Source organism: Chelonia mydas, chromosome 26 (assembly GCF_015237465.2).
Source record: "Chelonia mydas isolate rCheMyd1 chromosome 26, rCheMyd1.pri.v2, whole genome shotgun sequence".
NCBI classification, from domain to species: Eukaryota; Metazoa; Chordata; order Testudines; family Cheloniidae; genus Chelonia; species Chelonia mydas.
Genome location: NC_057859.1, coordinates 9,624,951 through 9,643,098, shown reverse-complemented (window position 1 = coordinate 9,643,098; position 18,148 = coordinate 9,624,951). Strand labels below are relative to the sequence as shown.

Here is an 18,148-nt window from a genome sequence, read left to right as displayed (position 1 = left end):
ACAAATTAAACCATAATGCCTTAAAAATAAATACAAACTGAATTAGAAAACAAAACAAAACCCAGCCATTTGAGTTGCAAATTGCAATTAAGTATTCTCCCACATTTGCAGTAATTGAGTGGGAGCTGATGTGGTTTGAACACCCTGATGATATTTTCAATGAAATGTTAATTTTCCCTGTAGAAGTTGATTTATATTATGAATGATGATTTCAGATATCTGATAAAACTGGCAGGTAATTAAGCAACCACTTCCTTGCGTGACATGCTATGGGAACCCATTCCCTCTGCATTGTGCTGAAGGTAATAAAAAGTACCATGACAGAGTGTTTACTGAAAGTAATTGACAGGAGAAAGCGTGAAGGGAGGGTGTGAGGGAAGGAAAACATCTTCATTATGATAACAAAAATGATAGCGATTTGAATCAGATTGCATATCAGACATCCTAATTCTTCTTTGGGTGACTGATCTATTAGATAATGGAAAAGTGTCTTGACGAAGATTTAAAGGTGTGTTAGAATACAGTCGCTACACGGTCTAAAATTCTAGTGGAGACTTGGCAGTGTATACTTTAACGCGTGCTCAGATCATTACGTTTAAGCTTGCAGTGGGACCCTAGGTTTTAACTCACCAAGGTTAGCACATGTTAAAGCATATTCTGCCTAGTGTTCAATAGTTCTTTAGAATGTGTTAGTTAATATATGTAAACTAACATGTTCTACAATACACCTTAGTTGAGACAAAGGTAAAGTTGCAGAATTGGTCTCTTTCTGAATAATTGTTTTGCTCAAAGGAAGCTACATGAGATCGTGGGTCAGCAGTAAATTAGCCACCACTAGATAGAACGACGTTGAGAGTCCGTCTGTAAAAATAATCTCATGAAAGAGGAGCAAAGGGGATCTGATCCTTAGTGCCTTGCACCATGTGTGTTGTTTAGACGTCCACAAAGGGTTGTAAAATGCTACCAGATCAGAATGATGATGTTTTATACTCATTTGTCAGTGATCTCAATGACTCCACAAGTTTCAGTGCCATGGAGAATCAGGCCCCAAAAAGTTAGTGATGTGTCTGATCCTGTGAACGCTTATACCTGTGAGTAATCCCAATGAGAGCAACAGCACTACTGAAAGTTACTGAATTGCAGGAGTCTTTGCTAGATCAGGCTCTGTGGCAATAGCTAGAAACCTTACTTTGAACTGAAATTTTTATTTATTTATTTTGAGTTTTATGGCTCGTGTTTTGTTCCTACGCACAGGATAGTTTATTGCAATTGCTTCTGATTTCCACTGATGTTACCAAAATCAGAATTGGTCCCTTTGTCTCTAAAGTGGAGTTTGCAATTGTCCCAGCTTGAGAGGTGTCCATCAGATTCCATTTTTTGGTCTGGCTTAAATTTATCTGTTCCCTCTTCTGTCTGAACGCCCCTTTGCTGGTCCACCGAATCACCCACATGTGTCTGCACAGGGCCTGACTGAAGTGCATGGCAGGAGGAGCGCTTGAAATAGCACCTGGCATTGTGCATTGTAAAATAAGTCTTGACAATTAACTGTAAAAGTACTCTTGCTAATTCATCTTCTTCTAACTATCCATTCCAGTTTATTACCCTCGAACAACAACAAAAAAAACTTAAATGCATAGAATCTTGTTTACAGGGCCAATATAATTTAAAAGGAAATTAAACTGCATGATTCTCAATACGCCCATACGTCTACAAACTGTTTACCTGAGAGTTATTTAAATAGTCTCATGATACCTTAAACTTATGGTACCACACGCTCCAATTTATTCTCCCAGCATCTTTTAATATCCTGCAGAAACTGGAGTTATTTTATCCTTTCCAATACAGGGGGCAGTTTTTCACGACTGTTGTTAGCCTTAGGGACTGGTCTGTTTTAATGTCCAGATATCATCTGTTTTCATCAACTTTTGTAAGCCCTAAGTCATTACCTATTGACATGTACAATATGGCCATGGTAGGACACTAATGACATTTTACTCAATCCACTGCCCCTTTCTCTGTGAGTGGACTCCTTGATCCAGTGGGGTATGCTTATGCTATTCAGGCTCATAAAACACACACACACACACACACACTAACATCCAATGTTTCTATCCAGTTTATCAGTCTACCTTAGGCTTTTATATAGGGGTCCATCACTGTGGTTAGCACCTTCCCTATAAAATCCATAGCACTAGCAAAGTCCCTATTGGGTTTTATGGAAACTCTGTCCCTTCTGACCTTTCTGGGTGAAAATTCTACTTGGGGTCGTGGGTGTGTGTGTGTTTGTTTGTTTGTTTTTTGGTTTTGATCGGTTGTTTCTCTGCTTTTGGATTAGGTAGCAAGGGGTGGTTTATGTTCTGATTGTCATTCTTGCTATCACAGAGAGGTTTTTGGTTGTTTGTTTTTTTCCAAAGAGGTTTGGCAGCATTCCCTAAAAATGGCCCACTAGATTTACCTGACCACCTTCGGAAGTCATTCTGTAGCCAATCTCTGCAAGCTCTTTGGGGCATGGGCCGTCTTACTATGAGTATGTACAGCTCCTAGCACAATGGCACTCGGATCTCAGCTGGGCTTTCTAAGCACTGTGTAATGCAAAGAAATAATAATAATGAACACACTCTGGGATGTCAGCTGGAGCTGTGGGTGCTCAGTGTCTCCCTGGAGCGCTCAGTATCTCTCATTAACTTGTGAGTTCAGATTCTATCGGCCTGATCCAAAGCTCATTGATGTCCGTATGATTCTTTCCATGGACTTCAGTGGGTTTCTAATCAGACCTGTACGAGGCTTGCCTGTTGAAAACTCCCACACTGGTGCTGCAGTCTGCTGCTCCTCCTTTATTTGTTTTCACATGAATTCATTCCAGCACTTAATCAAATACTTGGTTTGTAGGGAAGATGTTTATGTTCATTGACATCAGTGGAGCTACGCTGATTTACACCAGTTGAGGATGTGGCCCAATGTCTTGAAGGTGAGACCTCAAATGGTGTTTTCCATATCAGATGATTGGAATAAATAGTGGGAAAACACAGGTGTCAAACTGAGGGATCCCTAGGGAGCATTGGTCATTAGGGGCTAGAGTCAAGATTCTATTAATTACTTTGAATTGACACTGGGGTACTGAGAATCAGAACCTGTCCCCTTGAAAATAAGTCCTGACATGCTACACTTGCAAAACAGTACAGCAAATCCTGGTGTTTCTTGTATTAGCTCTTCACCCACTTGACACTGTAACATGCACCATGAAAAAGCTGTTTGGGGCTATATTTGAGCTCCAGTTTGTGCAATGACTAGTAATAGACTCTTCTGTTCAGACCAGATTTCCCACTTCTCTGGGAGTTACACTAACGTATCACAAATGCTGCTCATCATTCACCCAGATCTAGCCACGCACACCAAACTGGCTTGCTGTTCTGTGAACATATGGTCAATGCAGTCATTTTTCTTGATGATACAGTAATTTATGCCAGCACCTGGTGGGAATGTCACTGGCAACATCTTGCTACTGTTTTATCAAGCTAGCGAACGGACCGGATGATGGTAAATACTGACATGTACCCTTAAGGAAGGCAGGCAGCGAGACGCCTAACTCATTGTTCTTGGGAAGAGACCAACCCTTTACAAAGCAGAGGTGACTTAATACAGTCTCATTCCAAATGCCAAACCACACATGGGAATGCTTGCAGCCTTTTCAATTATTAAATATAAGCTTATTGCACATTTTCATCTTTGCAAAGAGCGAGCGCTCCATTTCTGTAAAATATTGGCAAGGAACAGAAGTTAAGTCCCTACCATATGATGCTGAGTTCTGCCCTTTTTAATTGCAGTCCTATGTAACGAGATGGTGTAGAAGTGTGAAGACTGTTTCTCCCCCCTTTTTTATTTCATTTTATTAAGCCAGTGCCCCCGACCTTAGACATGCTTTCCCCATGCTTTGAGAGGAAAGACAGGCTTGTAAAATAATCCCTCTCCAGTGGAAAGAGGAAATCAAAATGCAGTGCATAGCAGTGTAGTGAACCCTTAATTTCCTTTGCATGCAATGTGGCAAGAAGACCACGTATGCTCTAAAACCCATTTGATAGCAGAATTAAGGAAGTAATCATGAATTCAAACATGCTCGCATTTGTCACTCGATGCAGATCTTAAAGACAAGGGTGTAAATTTGGAGCAACTTCAATTGCTGTGGGTTTATCCCATTGTAACTGAGCTCTGAATCTGGCCTTTGGTCCCCAATCTTTCAAGAATAAAATTGAGCATGGTGACAGAGAATAGAAAAGAAAATACCCAAGCATTATTCAGGAGGATGTCCAACCTTAGAAAAGTTATTATATCGATCTGAAACTGAAAGGATTTTGAAAATCCTGAATGGTTGGCTTTTTATTTTTACAGGCATTGTGGATCTTGCTCTCCCATTCTGAAAGGTAATACACTGGAATGCTTCATGACATACAGTTACTGTTTAGGGTCCCTATCTTTTTCCAGTATAGATAAATAGTTTTAACATCAATGAGAACTAGCCACTTTTCAAACAAATGACACAAAAAAGAATTGAGGTGCAATCCAAAGCCATAGTCAGGCCTAGAATGGGGCAGAAAGGGTAGGCTGGGCATCTGATCGTGGCATTTTTTTCCCCACTCAATGATATTGGGCAAGATCCTTATTCTCACTGGCTCTCAGTTTCCCCATGTACAAAATGGACTGTTTCTATCTCCCAACTTTGTTAAATCACCTAGAGGCAGATTTCAATGCTCTCTGTCTCGCTGAGTCTCAGAGGAATGCTCGATTCTCATTCACACTAACGATCCTGTAGCCTGCTCCAATCTTAATGTGGATGTAAATTACATTTACGTTGGCAGAGCAGTGTAAAAGAACCTTTGTGTAAATAAGAATCAGGCTCAACAGTTTTAGCTATTATTTGAATTGAGGCCAGATCCCAACCCCCATATTTGAAATTCCTTCCCCCCTGAAAACTTAGGGAAGATTTGGACCGTCCTCCAAACTTCACAGATAGCCCATGTCTCTCCAATAGACCAAACCAAACCCATGATCCAGAACAACCCCAGACATTGGGGAAGTTGGATCCACATCCAAGCTTAAGAACTGAACCTCATTTCTAGCCTGAGTAAACATATGGAGTGAAACCTATTGAAGTCAATGGGAGTTTTGCCATGGATTCCAGGTGGGGCCAAGATTTCACCCCTGAACTTCCAGGTGTTCAACCCCATCAAAAGACTACAACCCATGGAAATGGAGGTACCAAAATCTTTCTTTGGCCCTTTTGTTACCAACACAGTTCTCTCTACCCTTTGTTCCAGTTTATCACGCTCTCTTTCTGTACCATTTTATTTTATGCATTTAAAACATGAACTCTTTTCCTATATTTTATCTCCCAAGACTCCGCTGGAAACCCGGTTTCTCGCTGAGATATGATACATAATTTATTAGTCAACAAGTGGGTGTGTGAAGCAGGCACCGCGGCTCAGCACTTATTGTACCCAGGGGAGCAGGCATGCCTCGCAACTACTGTAGAATTGATGGGATGGGAGTATATTTATTCTAATAAACAGATTATTCCTATTAAATTGGCTTGAGCATCTCTGGGAAAATTCGTAATGCTCCCCAACATGCAGCTTGTCTTTTGAAATATAAAAGGAACCGGGAATGTCAAAGCCAATTTATTTATCTGTAATAGGGTTCCAAAGATTCTTTATATCTGTAATGTTGGCTGCACGCAGTCATATAAGGCTGCTGCTGCTCGCTGTCAGGGAGAAAGTCTTCAGTTACGGTGCACTGTGGAGAGTGCAACACAGCAGCTGTCAGGGAAGCTCTGCCGAGCGTCAGGTTAAAATATTCAAAGTCAGAACTGACTAATGGAGGAATCTCCCCTCGCCGCCCCAAACCGATAGAGCCGTGAATATATTTCTAAAGCCACCCACAGCCAGGCTCGTTTTGTATTCGCAGAGGAAGGATGGTCCAGTGGTTAGGGTGCCAGTCGAGGACTCAGGAGGACTGGGTTTAAGTCCCGTTTTTTGCCACTGGCGTCCTCTGTGACCTTGGATGCATCAGTTAGGCCTGGTCCATGCTGCAAAGACTTACTGGCAAAGCTTGTCTTCTGCCAGCCATGTTCAGTTTTGAATCCTCCCAACCACCAGGGAGCCCTGCACTGTTAATGGTGAAGTTAAACTAATTCCCTGAGCGATGCAAGCCCTCTGTTGCTCCTGGCACAATACCTTTGTGGATAGTGATACACCTGTAGTGCTGCAAGCAGTCCTCTAGCAAGAACAGTCCCCACAGCAGTGACCGCTCTAGACAAATTTTTGAACTCTGCTGCCTATGGGGTCATAGCGACAGTATATCCCCATAAATCCCCATTATGTTTTGGAAATGCCTTTTTTCCTTCTAGCGCATCTTTGTGAGCACACAGGTATGACTCCAGGTAAAACTCCAGCTTGGCCTCGTGCTAATGCCTGTTTCAGGAAAGGAGTGCCAGATTTTCTAGGCCTGTGGGGAAAGGGGCAGTGCAGGCCGAGCTGTGGAATCCCGGCAGGAATAAAGGTGTTCGCCCAGGTGCTGCAAATGAGATGCAGAAAGGGAGGTGTGACAGGGACAAGTGCCAGTACCGGGCACAGGTAAAGGAGTTGTGGCAATCTTACCAAAAGGCAAAGAAGGGCGACAAAAACTCTGGGTTTTGTCCCACACACTCAAGAGCTGCTGCTGTTAAATGGAGCTCAATGCCATATTGAGTGGGGATGCCAGCCACGATGGACACCCCGTGATATCCAGAAGGGGCCCCCACAACTGCATACCAGGGAGAGGAGTTTATGGAAGAGGGAGATGCAGAGGTGGGAGAGAAACAGGACCTTTGTGAGAGCCAGCTGAACCCAGAAAAAGAGAACCCACTGAGGAAGGGGATGGGGACTCTGGTAGGTGTATCTTTCTGGCCTTATTAATCGATGCTATTTTTTTCTAAAATCTTCACCCTCCTCCCCCTCTCAAAATGGTGGCTGACCATGCATTGGCAGGGAACAAATGGATTCTGTTTTAAAGTCGCTGCTTTATGTTAAGATAGTGTCCTGGCAGTACTAGGCAAAACCCTCTTCCTATTGGGCCAAGAATCTTCTCTGCAGCTCCTGCCTTTGGATGCAGCTTTCCATCTCCTGGATGCTCAAGCTCTTTTCAGATCTCCTCTATCGGTATTTCTGAGCAATGGGGATTCAATGTGGGTGAAGTGCATGGAGGCTGGAGAGGTGAAATCTATCCATTAAGGTTTTTCTCTGCAGGACCTCTCTGTTCCTGACTCTCTCTAGTTTCTTCTCCATCTAAGATGCTTGGATAGTACAGTAATGAGCCCAGAATCAAAACCTGTATATTACAGGCTAAATTGCCCCCAGCCTGGATGACAGTGTGCAGGGCAGGAATAGGGTCTGAACTGCAGCCTCTGCACATCCCAGGGTCAAACGACCATGAAATCTTACTTAATCCACGTTCATAGCCATCCTGCTCCCCTGACTATGCAGGGCCAATGCAGAGATCCACTGCATAGAATGTAGTTGGGTGGAGGCTCCCCTGAAGACCTCTGTCCATGACTCCCTAATGCATTCCCACAGCAGGGCTTGGGTGGTGCAGGGCTCTCCAAAATAGCGGTCAAGATTTCCAAACCCTGAGTGCCTAAAACAAAGCACCTAAACCCATCCTGGGCACAGGCTTCAAAGAGAGCTGAAGGTGTTCAGCTCCTTTGAAAACCAAGCTCCAGGGGCCCAAATTGTGCTGATAAGGGGGTGTCTCAGGCCTCACATAGAATAAGATGTTAATAAAACCCTCATTTAATGTTGTAACAGTGAAAAAGGGTTTTAACATCTTGTGCCTTATTGGGCCCCAAACATCCCTTTACCGACACTATGTATAGTGGCTGATGTGGATTTAAGCACCAACTGTTAGGCAGTCATATTCAGAAAATGAAGTCAGAGTCTATTGCTTCCAACGGATTTTGGAGAAGACCTTCATTGTTACAAAACTTGAACTTTAGGGTTGAAGCCAAAAGGGTCCTGTCCCTTTAAATCCTTCCCTTTCCATCCTACCCAAGATGCAGTATTTTGAGGGCACCTTTTGTAATCCATCAAAGCTGCTTTTTCACAGCATGGAGAAGCAACAGAGAGAATTTCAGACTTTCTCTTCATCTTGCTAGCATGAGAATCCTCTCCTCTCCCACACAAATGGCCTTTCTTTCAGTGACAGCTTTAAAATCTTGACAGCACATTGAGAATCGGAAGAGACTTTGCATGATCAGAGCGATAATTTTCAAATCACTTTGCCTGTAGCTGAAAGGAAGTTTGGGAGCATTATTCATTCAAGTTGCTAACACGAAGGACTGCTTGATAGATGTAAAGGAGTTTTTCCTGGAAATGATGGTGTGGGGAGAAGTTGCAATTGCGTGAGATAGCTGTATTCTAAACTCAGCTATTTACTAAAGTGCAATGGAAAATGTCACCCTGAATAAAAATTACACCATCAAATATGCCGAGAGTAAATTTCAACCAACGTTAACGTGGAATATGGCTAAATTCTGAATGTCCTTTGGATTCTAACCTCAACTCAGGCTTGATTTAAGGCTTTAGACGAGTTTGGGCAAGTACTTACTCTGAACATAATATAGACGCATAGCCTGAAGTTCAAAATACCCCCTTCCTGGCTTTATTATCATCTTAAATAACAAACCAATATAAAAATCAGTTTAAGCTTTCCTCCCTGCACATCAGCTGTTCTTAAGATTTTCCCTGCAGACCTACCTGTCTCAGACCCTAGTTCCTTCTGTATCTAAGAAACCGGATCCAATCCCTTTTATAGCCAAGCTGGAATTAGCAAGATGTGCCGACATCTGTGGCTCAGCAATAATTAGCCTGCATCTTCATGCGGGATTCCAGCACCTGAGTTTAGAGAGGCTCAGCAGAGGAGCATTATATTGCTATGCAGGTTTCGGGCTTGTCTGCCCACAGGGGTGTACGTTTTAGTTCACACGAACAGGTTTCTCACGAACAGGCCCATATGAATCCTGCTCGCATGCACTAAAGGGTCCCTAGTGCACTGTAGTGTAGTCCCATTTCAAACAGTACTAGATTATATGCACTAGGGAATTGTTAGTAGGCTTCAATAGGATCTACACAGGCCAATAGTCAGTGGCACACTAGTGCAGACTAAAGCACCATGTAGACACGCCCTTAGAAACTGCCAGCTTGTTACAGCAAGCCCCAAGGTGTCGTGCTTTTCTTTGCTTTGGTTTTTTTTCCCCCTTTTTTGATTAATTTTATTGACTTGCATGAAAAAAAGTCAAGGAAAATTACAAAAAGATAAACATCACAGGTAAAAAGCTTGTACGTGTTCCCGAATACAGCATGCTTCAATGAAATGATGTCATTTTCTGAGTGGTCAAAGCTTGCAAACCCAGACAAGACTACTTTGCCGAAACACACGTAAGGCGGGAGTAACGGTAATAAAATAGAAGATAAAATAGGAAGAGGAGGGAAGAAGAGGAGCAGAGAGGGAGGGGTTAGGTGGAATGGAGGCCTTGCGTTCTTGAAGCAATCTCAATGCTTTTTTTTTTACTCAAATGTATCTAGAATTAGGGGTCCAAATCTCTTTGAATTCATCTAATGGATCTTTATGGTGATAAGTTTTTTTTTTCCACTGGCTGCTAACTCAGAAAGGTCCAAATTGTCAAGGTTCCTTCCCCACTCTGAACTCTAGGGTGCAGATGAGGGGACCTGCATGAAAACCTCCTAAGCTTACTTTTACCAGCTTAGGTTAAAACTTCCCCAAGGTACAAACTATTTTACCTTTTGCCCTTGTACTTTATCGCTGCCACCACCAAACGTCTAACCGGTATATTACTGGGAAAGAGCCCATTTGGAAACGTCTTCCCCGCCAAAATCCTCCCAACCCTTACACCCCCTTTCCTGGGGAAGGCTTGATAAAAATCCTCACCAATTTGCACAGGTGAACACAGACCCAAACCCTTGGATCTTAAGAACAAGGAAAAAGCAAACAGGTTCTTAAAAGAAGAATTTTAATAGAAGAAAAAGTAAAAGAATCACCTCTGTAAAATCAGGATGGTAAATACCTTACAGGGTAATCAGATTCAAAACATAGAGAATCCCTCTAGGCAAAACCTTAAGTTACAAAAAAGACACAAAAACAGGAATCTACATTCCATTCAGCACAGCTTATTTTCTCAGCCATTTAAAGGAATCAGAATCTAACGCATACCTAGCTAGATTACTTACTAAATTCTAAGACTCCATTCCTTTCTGTTCCCGGCAAAAGCATCACAGAGACAGAGAGAGTCTTTGTTTCTCCCCCGCTCCAGCTTTGAAAGTATCTTGTCTCCTCATTGGTCATTTTGGTCAGGTGCCAGTGAGGTTATCCTAGCTTCTTAACCCTTTACAGGTGAAAGGGTTTTTCCTCTGGCCAGGAGGGATTTTAAAGGTGTTTACCCTTCCCTTTATATTTATGACATACCACTATGCTTGTCTGACCAGGAAAGCCCTGGATTGTTCGTGAATACAAGCAAATACTCAAAAGTCCATCAGACCCACCTCTGGATACTTTGGAATAGTCTTTTCAGTCAAGGGTTGCCCTGTATGGGTGGCCTATTAAATAGATTTTTCTATATACAAAGGGTGGGGTTTTCAGAAGTGAAAGATTAAAGATTGTGAGGCTGTCAGCTACAAAGGTAACAAGGGCCATATAAGTAAGGTGATCAGATAGCAAGTGTGAAAAATCGGGATGCGGGGGCCGGGGGTAATAGGTGCCTTATAAGAAAAAGTCCCAAATATCGGGACCGTCTCCATAAAATCAGGACATCTGGTCACCCTACATATAAGTATCGTGGGTATGTAGGTAGGCCTGCTTGATGTTTATCTAATTTTTCTCCCATTTAAGTCAAGAGTAAAACACAAAACACTGACATTCACCACAATGTATAACTTACTTTCACTTTGAGTTTTCACAAATACAGAACCAGAATGGGAATGCTACAAACACAGCAGCACCTTTGACTTCTATGCATTAAATACCTCAGCAACACGCATTGCGCCAGATGACAGCAGTAACTGATGACACAATGACTTGTTGCAAACTCTGACTGTCATAAATATAAAGGGAAGGGTAAACCCCTTTAAAATCCCTCCTGGCCAGAGGAAAAATCCTCTTACCTGTAAAGGGTTAAGAAGCTAAAGGTAACCTCGCTGGCACCTGTCCAAAATGACCAATGAGGAGACAAGATACTTTCAAAAGCGGGGAGGAGGGAGAAAAACAAAGGGTCTGTGTCTGTCTGTATGCTGCTTTTGCTGGGGACAGAACAGGAATGGAGTCTTAGAACTTTTAGTAAGTAATCTAGCTAGATATGTGTTAGATTCTGATTTCTTTAAATGGCTGAGAAAAGAGCTGTTCTGAATAGAATGACTATCCCTGTCTGTGTGTCTTTTTTGTAACTTAAGGTTTTGCTTAGAGGGATTCTCTATGTTTTGAATCTAATTACCCTGTAAGGTATCTACCATCCTGATTTTACAGAGGTGATTACTTCTATTAAAAGTCTTCTTGTAAGAAAACTGAATGCTTTTTCATTGTTCTCAGATCCAAGGGTTTGGGTCTGTGGTCACCTGTGCAAATTGGTGAGGATTTTTACCAAGCCTTTCCCAGGAAGTGGGGTGCAAGGGTTGGGAGGATTTTGGGGGGAAAGACGTCTCCAAACCACGTTTCCCAGTAAACCCAGATAAAGTTTGGTGGTGGTAGTGGAAATCCAAGGGTAAAATAATTTTGTACCTTGGGGAAGTTTTAACCTAAGCTGGTAAAAGTAAGCTTAGGAGCTTGTCATGCAGGTCCCCTCATCTGTACCCTAGAGTTCAGAGTGGGGAAGGAACCTTGACACTGACGTATGGTACTATTTGGATTTTTTTTAAAGCTTGGGTCATTTGCAGTGGCATTGTTCTGCATTTCAACAGAGGGAAAGAAAAATCATGAGTTAATTACTTGGTAGGAAAATACATCCCCGAATAACTTTTGGGTTAGATCTGTTTTCCGATTGCTTCCAAGGCTTTAAAATGTGAAGAGATTACCAAATGGCACTGCTGATGATCAATATGTATCGCCCATAAGCTTTTCTGTTTTGTTGCACACAAGCTATTATATGAAGAGTTTAAGAGCTGAGTTTCTGGAAGGCCTTAGCTTTCAGCTGCTGTTATGTGCCAAAGAATTTGAATATTAAATCAGATGAAAACTAGCATCTTGAAAACATGCAATCTGCCATGTGCTGAAATGCACATCTGTCTGCTGTGTATTGAGAATCTTTGGCTCCTGTTGTGGTGGCCTTAGACAACGGCATGACACATTTTGCTCTGGAGCATTTTTTTTGTTTTTTAATTTTTCTGATATTGTTTGCTTGTGAAAGGGGCTGGATTGACTGCCTTAGAGAGCCAAGCTCTTTGTTTTTCCATTAAAAACAAGCGTAACATGGGCAGTAGCAAGATAAGCCTCTACCACACTGCATTGTTTATGTGCCTCAAGCCTGTACTTGGCATGATCATCTCTAAGTCTGGGTAGTTCTTTCCCCTGTGAGCCATTCAATCCAAAATCTGGCTCCCCAGAATGGGGTGGGAATTGGGGGTAGAAGGGAAGAGAAAATGTTATTGACTTCCTGAATCCCTTATGTGCCAGTGAATTCAACGGGAATTGAGGGTGCTCAGCACAAGAGCTGTGCAAAATATTTCAGTTGACTCGTAAATTTGCCGAGCACTGTTCGGGAGCAAACAAAATTATTTGAGAATTCAGGTTGAATTCGGCGAGTAGTTCTATCCAAATGGAAAAAAAAAAACTAGAAAAAAATTGAAACGGTTCATTTTGACATTTTTTTCACATGAAATGTTCTGGCTTTTCATTTCAAAACATAGCTAGATGTGTTTAAAATGATTACAAAATAAGGGAAAAATCACTGAAAAATTAAACTAAATGCAAAAATGGGGCAGGGGAATTGTTTTCGCTCGAGCAGAGTGTTTTGTTTGACCTAAAATTATTTTTTCCACAGTCTCCAGCATTTCTTTCGTGGCGGGGAGGGCTTGGTTTCGGTGGCCAAACAAAAAAATTAAAAAAACCAGTTATTCACTCAGCCCTACTCAGGGTTGCAAATATTGGGCTCAAACAAAGCAAGTGAACAGGTAAAGTGTACTTATTATATAGGACAGCTGGAGAATTTCTCTCTTTCATCCAGCCAACAATGGGTAAAAGCTGCCAGTGTCTGCTGCTTGCCTGAGAGAATCCACACAGAATCCGTGAGAGACAGCTGAACACGAACATACGTGGTGAGGGTGGAATAGGCTAGCAGTTGAGGCTGTCGGGGATGCCTGTAGGCCAGATTGGTATTTTCAAAGCACCCTCGAAAAATGGAATCAATACCATTGTGTGTGCGCGTGCTCAGATTACATCCTACTCGGCTGTTATTCTGAATCCTACTCTGTTGATTTCCTGGGACTATTTTCTTGGCAGTAATCATGCAAATTGCTGTTTGGTGTGTCTCTTGCTTAGCAAACATTTCCCCAGGGAAGTATTAAGGGGAGGGAGGACTCAACAATAGCATTTTGTATTTGTATGTGTTTAATCATATTTTAATAAAACAGAAATTTCTGCAACAGGCAGAGATTTGGGTACCCGCCCTGCAATTAATAGACCTGTAACCCGACACAGATTATATTGCAGGACCAAGGCTGTCTGTCTGTCATAATGTCACCACTCTGTGTGTTGCAAATGGGTAACAAATGGAGAAACAAGAGTCAATTGCTAGAAGTGATGGTGAAAATAGAGGGGTGAGAGAAGTACCATCAAAGCAGGTGATCCTCAGATATGCCAGGCCTGATTCTTCTTTTCCTTTATACCTGTGGAGTAACTCCAGGGAAAACAACAAGGTTGCACTGGTGAGAGGGAAATCAAACCCACTGGGTCTATTCATTTCTGATCCAATCCAGCAAAATATTAAAGCATTAGATTGTAAACTCTTGAGGGCATGTATCATCCTTTTGGTCTGTGTTTGTATAGCACCTAGCATGATGGGGTCGTGGTCCATAACAGGGGCTCAGAGGTGTCTTAGTAATACAAATAACACAGTAATAATAATTATGAACTTTAATCATTGAAGCCAGTGGGACTGTGCATGTACCAAAGTGCTTTGTTGGACCAGGGCTTTAGGGTTTGATCCTTCCAGGTGTTGACCCTCCATTTCCATTGACAGTAGATGGAATTTTGGGAGCTCAGCACCTCCCAGGATCAGGTCCCATAATGTACAATCCTGCTTCCAATGACATCAGTAACAAAATCCCCATTGACTTAAGTGGTTCAGCACTGGGATCTTCCTTAGTTGAGGACAAAACCTATTGGTCTTGTATCCATAAAAGCATCACGCTCTACAGAGTGCGTATTCTGAATCTAGAACAGTGCTGAAAAGACATACGACTTGGCGGGGAATTAGAGCTTCTAGTTCCAAAAACCCCTTTGGCTGTGGCCAAATTTGGCTGCAATAACGTCAGGCGGCCATAATCTCCCTGGGGAGTTCTGCCTCCACAAAGCCCCAGATGCTAAGGGGCAACACTGTTACCACCAGTAGTGCCAGCTTTCAGGGGCTTCTGCCATTATTGTGTTAATCCCTTGCTGCTGGTAAACAATTACTAAACAATTCGGTAATCATAGAATCATAGAATATCAGGGTTGGAAGGGACCTCAGGAGGTCATCTAGTCCAACCCCCTGCTCAAAGCAGGACCAATCCCCAATCAAATCATCCCAGCCAAGGCTTTGTGGTAATGATGTGGACGCTCTCATTACCACATAGGTGGAAAGTCCAATACAAAGGTATAGGAGATGATCACCTTTCTATAGGGTTTTAGTTTTTTTGGACCACCCTATAAAATATCATACACAGTTATACCCCTGCTGGCTTCATTGGAGCAATAGGTGCTCGGCTCTTCAAGAGCTGTGTCACAGAATGTAAATGTCACGCATTGTTCCTGGATCGCCATCCATAGCCTAGTGAAGCAGCAACAACATCAGACCAAGGCAGGGACCATGTTTTGCTTTCCTGGTCTCCCTTTTCCATCATGGTAAACCCAGAGTCATGTGGCTGAAGGCAATGGGATTACACACCGCTTCAAGGCACAGGCCAGCATCTCGTTATTGGGGATTAGGAAGTACGTTCCCTGGGGGCAAGTTACGACATAACTGCCTGTTGCGGGATTGTTGTACCTTCCTCTGAAACAGATGGTAGTTCCCTCTCTGTCAGAGATGGAATACTGCACAAGAGGAACACCAGTTCCAGGCCAATCTGGCAGTTTCTGTGTTCCCCTGTAACTAGCCATGCAGGCTTACACAGCTCAGGATTGTATTTGCCCTTTCTAATGGCAAATGTGAGTATTTATTAGATAAGAAGTTAATCTTTTTTTCTTTTTAATTTCTGCTCTGCTACTCCCAGCTTCTCTGCATGCTAAAGATGGATTGATTTTATGTCACTGAAAATGGTGCTTGCGGCCTTTTCCCATTGCACCAGAGAGAAGGTCAAGCCGCAGGCTAGAATTATGCTGTATCAAGGGGGAATGCGTTAAACACTACTCTATATTTATGATGATTGCTGGAAGACTGCAGTATTTCAGCAGCGGTTTACAACACAGTGACCACCAGTCCATTTGTGAAGTTGGCATTTGTATATTTTAATGATAAATGTAAGTCTTAGTAAATGATCACCTTATAAAATTTAAATGTTACCCGTTGGATGATGACTACTCGGACCTCATGTTTGGAGGCAGCTGAATTAATTTGAACCACTTTTGACCTTCTCTTTTCCTAGCCATTTCTAGAATGTCTTTACCCATCCTTTGAACTTGCAAATATTTTATTTTGCCATTCATAGATTCCAAGTTCAGTAGTGACCATTGTGCTCATTTCGTTTGACCTCCTGTATAACACAGGCCATAGACTTCCCCCAAACAATTCCCGTTTGAACTAGAGCATATATTTTAGAAATAAACATCCAATCTTGATTTAAAAATTGCTAATAACGGGGAAACCACCACAACCCTTGGTATGTTGTTTCAAGGGTAAACCCTTATTTCAAGGGTAAACCCTTACCCTTATTTCCAATCTCAGTTTGTCTAGCTTCAGCTTCTAGCCATTGGATCTTGTTATACCTCTGATAGATTGTAAGATCCCTCTGTTATCAAATATTTGTTCCCCATGTAGGTACTAATAACCTGTGATCAAGTCACTCTCTATCCTTTCTTGGTTAAGCTAAATAGATAGACTGAAGGAGCTTAATCACTCTAAGGTGTGTTTTCTAATCCTTTCATCTCTCTCATGGCTCTTCTCTGACCCTTTTCCAATTTATCAACATCCTTCCTGAATTGTAGGCACCAGAACTGGACACAGTATTCCAGTCGCAGTCGGTAAGGTTAATATCACTTCCCTACTCCTCCTTGAGATTCTCTTGTTTGTGCATCCACAGTTGCTTTTGGCCACAGAATCACATTGGCAGCTGAAGTTCAGCTGACTCTCCACCCATGACTCTCAAATTTCTGTCAAGTCAGTGAAGTCTCCCATCTGATAAGTATGCTACATTTTACATTCTTTGCTTCTAGATGTATGCCTTTACATTTGGATGTATTAAAATTCATGTTGTTTGCTACCACCCAGCTTACCAAACCATATGAATCACTCATTTTAGGGCTTGTCTTGTACTCCTCCCATCGGTCTGTCTGTACCCATCAGTTGATGCTTGTCTTATACTTAGTTTTTCTCATCTTTGGGGCAGGGATTGTCTTTTTGTTCTGTATTTGTACAGCAGCTCACATAACGGGGTTCCTGGTCCATGACTGGGGCTCCTGGGGACCGTGATGATACAAATAATAATCTATACACAGAAGTTGTACCACTTTTCACAACACCAGTATAGTTAAAGTGGTACAATCACCCTTACCGTGATGCAGATACTTCTGTATAAAGGTGCTTTATACCAGTATAGCTCTTCCTGTATGGGAAGGGGAATAAGGTACACTGGTATAAGGCTTCTTTTACTCAAAAAACCAAACAAACGGTGTCCACGCTAGGGGTTGTATTGGTATAACTGTATCAGTTTAAAAAAAATCATACCCCAAACCAAAATATTTATACTGGTACAAAAACCTGTGTGTATACCAGGCCTTAGTAAGCAGACTGATTTGAGCAAAGGTGTCCAAATATTTAGCTGAATATAAAAGTCTGTTCCAAGCTGCAAAATTAAGATAGATATCTAGTTTAATTCCATCCCCTAAGCTTTAGTGAACTTTATTAATTTTTTCTGTAGGTTTCAGCTCTGACGTGGGATTGGCTAATTAACTTCCTGATCCACAATGCCATGGAAAGAAGGGGGGACAAGATAATTTTCGACAGATGAAGGAAGGCCTTCGGCAGCTGAAAGGCTAACTAATTTATCTTCAAAGTCAACAGATATTCAGGCTTCAGGAGACTCACATAATTAATTTATACGAGGAACTCCACACTGCTGGGTCACACAGCAATGGTCTGGATGCTAGTGTCCCCCAGCTCTGAAGCCAGATCTGGGTCCAGATCCTCCCGTGGAATAAATCAGCATAGGTCCACTGACACCCTCTTACTCCAGGCAGGTTGTGAATTCTGGAGAGGAGTTTAGGGAGCTGTTAACCAAGCCATTCTAGGTGACAAAAATTAATTTGGCATTTTCTGAACTCCAACCTGCAATCTCATAAATACATTTGTTAACAAACAGATGTTAATTTTGTTCTCTAAGTCTCTTTATTCCCTTAGTTTGACTTCAGTCATACACATTAAGCTCAGAGATGTACTATACAAATCAGCCTTGCAGCAGGTACCTCTGAAATCAGTAATGGTTGAAACTCACAATCAATGTTAGATTTTCTGCAAATCTGACAGCCTGAACTGATGGGTGCCCACAATCTTGCAAAGCAGCCTTAAATGGATGATTTAGCCCTCCAAAAGCCACATTCGGGTATTTCCGCAAAAGCAGGGTGCTATTGGAACCCTGCATTCCATCTATAGGAAAGAATTAGCTACAGGCCGTAGTATAGTATTAGCTTCAGTATAATTAATAAT

At 42.1% G+C, this 18,148-nt stretch overlaps 1 long non-coding RNA gene across 1 annotated transcript in view; it reads left to right on the top strand.

Moving 5' to 3' along the window:
* The window catches only part of LOC122463886, a 185,777-nt gene extending 168,030 nt beyond the window's left edge, over positions 1–17,747 (top strand). Inside the window, exon 3 of the long non-coding RNA XR_006287607.1 lies at positions 17,364–17,747. This is a non-coding gene — a long non-coding RNA (uncharacterized LOC122463886). The remainder of the gene's footprint in view (positions 1–17,363) is intronic.
* The last annotated feature ends 401 nt before the right edge of the window (positions 17,748–18,148 follow it).